The sequence below is a fragment of the Salvelinus sp. IW2-2015 genome, linkage group LG20, assembly GCF_002910315.2.
Source record: "Salvelinus sp. IW2-2015 linkage group LG20, ASM291031v2, whole genome shotgun sequence".
NCBI lineage: Eukaryota > Metazoa > Chordata > Actinopteri > Salmoniformes > Salmonidae > Salvelinus > Salvelinus sp. IW2-2015.
Genome location: NC_036860.1, coordinates 67,580,216 through 67,584,804, shown reverse-complemented (window position 1 = coordinate 67,584,804; position 4,589 = coordinate 67,580,216). Strand labels below are relative to the sequence as shown.

General features: G+C 40.4%; 1 protein-coding gene across 4 annotated transcripts in view; it reads right to left on the bottom strand.

Annotated features, from left to right (window-relative positions):
• The window catches only part of ptpn13 (protein tyrosine phosphatase non-receptor type 13), a 129,803-nt gene extending 127,729 nt beyond the window's left edge, over positions 1-2,074 (bottom strand). For all 4 annotated transcript variants that reach the window (XM_024013726.2, XM_024013729.2, XM_024013730.2 and 1 more), the window contains exon 1: positions 1,742-2,074. The gene's annotated coding sequence lies outside the window, so the exon portion shown is untranslated. The remainder of the gene's footprint in view (positions 1-1,741) is intronic.
• Positions 2,075-4,589: the final 2,515 nt, after the last annotated feature.

Sequence of the window (4,589 nt, the reverse complement as noted above, 5' to 3'; positions counted from 1 at the left end):
CCTACATGTTCTACTGCTGTAACAGGCTCTACATGTTCTACTGCTGTAACAGGTCTACATGTTCTACTGCTGTAACAGGTCTACATGTTCTACTGCTCTAACAGGTCTACATGTTCTACTGCTCTAACAGGTCTACATGTTCTAACTGCTGTAAAGCAGGTCTACATGTTCTACTGCTGTAACAGGTTCTAATGTCTACCTGCTGTAACAGGTCTACATGTTCTACTGCTGTAACAGGCCTACATGTTCTACTGCTGTAACAGGTCTACATGTTCTACTGCTGTAACAGGCCTACATGTTCTACTGCTGTAACAGGCCTACATGTTCTACTGCTGTAACGTGCTGTAACAGGTCTACATGTTCTACTGCTCTAACAGGTCTACATGTTCTACTGCTGTAACAGGTCTACATGTTCTACTGCTGTAACAGTCTACCCCCCTTCACTCCTGATTCTGGGATTTCTGACATCCCTGACTTCAACCAGAACTTCTGAAAAATCTGGGTAAAGTTCCCAGAAAGTTTCTGGAATGTTGCAACCTTACCCAAGACTCAATGTTCCTATTCTTATGTTTTCCTATTTCTTATTGTTGTTGCATTGTCAAGAAAGGAGCCTGAGAGTAAACATTCAGCTAGATGATATATACACACAATGTGTACCATGTACATACAACTAATGAAGCATGTTGGTTTTCCCCATAGTATTAGAACTCAAACATAAAAAACGGCCTTTTAGCCTACCAGTGATAAAGGAGACGGTATAGTAACACCTTCCTAATCAAACTTTTCCTTGTTAAAATTGGGACTTTGCTCATTAGTTGCTGCATGGCCAACCCCCCCCCAAAAAACCTGAGTGTTGACTTTCCAAACATGTTATAGTTATGGATGGGGGGAGGGGAGAACTGCATTAGGCGTTATGCAATGTTGTCAACCTAGGAACCAAGACTAGATAGGTGGATGATTCTCCATTTAAAATCTGAAAGTTAAGTGAGATTTCAAGGAACAGCTGAAATTCTATATTGAGTCATGATCCATTAATCTAATTGAACACGCGTTAGATTATCTAGCTGTAGCCCCCCCATGAGGATTCCACAGGTTTTAGAGGATACAGGCCTATATGTMACCTACAATCTGACAGAACCGCCAAAATGACCCTTGGTGGATTTCAACCCTGGCTTCTAATGCAACTGTGTGAGCCTTTTATTTGGAATGATGATTAATATTATACATTAGACCTTTTARATGCACGTTGAAACATCGTTACAAAATGTACACAGAGCGATGTTGCAGTTGATTCATCTGGCTACTTCAGAGCGCTGATACTGGGGTTTTTTGTTGTTCCATCCTGTGGCATCTCGTGCTAGAGCATTTTTCCTCGAGCGATACCTTCCTTTACAACATTGTTGCAACACACATTCCATGCTACGTTCAAACCGCATAGGTCAAGTTTCCACTAAAACGCAGCAACTATGTAACCATTAAAGACAAGTAATGAAAAGTAAACAGACTAATTATTATATATATTTTTTAAAAGGGGTGTTTCCGCACATTCCTGTCTGAAAAAAAAAGGTTGGCTTTAACCCCATGATAACAAAACTAGAACACTAGCACCGTTTCGGTTGTGAAGAGCGAGTGATTGGCTGAGTAGTGCTAGCCGCTTTGCACGTCCATAAACTTTTATGCTAAACAAACTTTAGAAAGAAAGCCCAACCTTTGGAAAAATAGATACAATTAGTCAACTTACCGAGCAATGTATGACACTAAAGAGCTTGAAGGAAAAATGTTCGCAGTCCGACTATCCTACAGAAGCGCAAACAGACGAAACGGAACGTCATCGCATCCACAATAGAACATCTTAAAGTTGACCGCTGCCGCGAGACTGTCGGAAAGGATGCAACAGGTTAATGTCCTCACGACAACGTATTCGATCAAAAAAAAAATATATAATTCCGTTAAAAGCAACAAAACCCTGCGTTGAAAAAAAAGATCTACTTTTAAACAGTCGTGGCGGGTTTGTCTGTCAATCCCCAGTTTGTTCGGCGAAGCCCTGTAACCATTACTGCTTATGAGCGTTTTCCTTCTCCAGTCCCCTCCCTTCGCCCATCTAGTTGTGGCGGACTGGGAGTAACCAGACGCCATATTCACACTGTTCATTGGCTCTTTGCACGGGGACCGTCTTCGTCATATAAGCATCTGAGACGTCTCTATAGTTACCCTCAACAGGGAGGAAAATACTGTACAGTAGGCTAAGGCTACTAATGTTGATATAGGTGTACCAGTACTCTTTTGGTCAAGTATAAMATCTGTCCAAGGTTTTCCATATGTGGTTTTCTAGGGATAGGGGGTAGCCATTCATGGTGGGTATTATTGAAAAGTGGTATACAGTATATTTGTACAAAAATCGACAATGGAGCATTCTATTCTATGGTCTGAGTAATTAACAATAGCTGGGCTCTTGAATCCAAGCATTTTGGCAGGTCAACAAATAGAAACAACTAAATAACAAACGTAAAGTAATCGTGCATTCAAACTCTCTCTCTCTCCACTCCAATGTCTAGCGTGGATATTCTTCAGTTAGCCTACCACAGAGGCTGCTAGGAATGGGCTACGGTATACTTACAGTATCTCTCCAAGCTCCCCCCTCCTCCACACAAACGCAMGACGTTCTCAGTTCTTTCTTTCTCTCTTGTTCTCTGTCTCTCACGCTCACTCTCATACACTTTCTCTCACTCGTTTTCTCACTTTTTAACAAACAACTATCAATCGTTGTAGTCCTATTGACACAATACGAGTGTTTTTTTTTGGGGGGGGGGTCTATTTCGGCCATAGTTACTCGTGAGGAAAGTAGCACGTCATTTCACCACTTTCAATGACTAACAAGAGAAGAATGAGGTTTCACACCACAAATGGCGGGGTATGAAGGGAAGAAATAGGCTCAACTCTGGTTCTGTTGTTTTTCTTAAGCCTCTACATTTCTCTTTCAGAAACATTMTCCAGAGCAGCAGAAAGTAAGCTATTTCCAAGCAGACCACAAAATGTTTGTTTCAGGACATTTTTTTCCCACAAGATTTAAATCAGAGCACAGCAAATAGGCTAAGTGATTAAATACTGTACTGTACTGTATTATGCTGTAATCCAACATAATCCACTTCTCCTTTAACTTTTTCTTTATCTGCACTGTAAACTATTTGTAACTATTGACCACAATATAGATGATGATTCATGTTTTTGTATTTTAATGAGAGAACATCCTACCCACAAGGGATGGAAGCAGGCTAGGCTATTTTAAACCATACGTTGTTAGAACCTGTGGACCGAACGGAAAGCATTTGCCAGCAGTGCCTATAGACCAAACTCATTAAACCCCCCTAATGACATGCATGATAGCAAATACAGGAGTAGGAGGGGGAGGAGAGAATATATATCGTGGTACAGTCAGTTGGTATTTATTTATATATGTTTAGTTATTTAACCTTTATTTAACTGGGCAAGTCAATTAAGAACACATTCTTAATTACAATGACGGGCTACACCGGTCAAACCCGGACGACGCTGGGCCAATTGTGTGCCGCCCTATGGGACTCCCATTCACTGCCGGTTTCGATACAGCTTGGATAATTGGTCATCTGGGATTCACAGATGTGTATCCTTTGACGACACCATGCATTTCAAGAAGTAGCACAAAACTTTTACGAACTTAAATGTAAACTTTCAAAATATTATCAGAAGCATAAACAATATTGTATTGTATGTATTGTGTATGCCCTATATGTCAATCACAATATCAACAACAACAAAAAAACATTTTTAACATTGCAGTTAAAAAATAGCAGCTATGAGAGCACTGCCACAGTAACTCTTTTGTTTGGAAATCTGATGCCATCCATCCAGTCAGTCAGTCAGGAAGTAATTCAGCATCAAGCACTTCCTCAGTTTGCACTGGGCTGGCCGTTTCAAGCTCATTATTTGCCATCTAGTGGTTTTTTAAAATCATTGCAAGCAGGATGTGATAACAGACTTTTAGTGCATATTCTGCTCAATGAGGCCAACTTCCTTCATGCATTGGGGAGGGATATCTTTCAGGAATGTGTCAATTGTACAGATACAAACTAATTTTAACACACAGGTCTTTGTAACTGTGTGTGTTTGTTTATTTGTTATTTCAAGGTTTATTGTCACATGCACAGGATACAGCAGGTGTAAAACAATACAGTGAAATGCTTAACTTGCCACCTCTTTCCCAACAATAAAGGTATGAATATAGATAAGAGAAAAAACGTGAAATGCATAAAAAAAACATGAGAATAGTCTGATATACAGGTCTGATATACAGGTCTGATATACAGGTCTGATTTACAGGTCCGATATGCAGGTCTGATATGCAGGTCTAATATGCAGGTCTGATATACAGGTCTAATATGCAGGTCTGATATGCAGGTCCGATATACAGGTCCGATATACAGGTACGATATGCAGGTCCGATATNCAGGTCCGATATACAGGTCCGATATACAGGTACGATATGCAGGTCCGATATGCAGGTCCGATATACAGGTCCGATATACAGGTCGAATATGCAGGTCTGATTTACA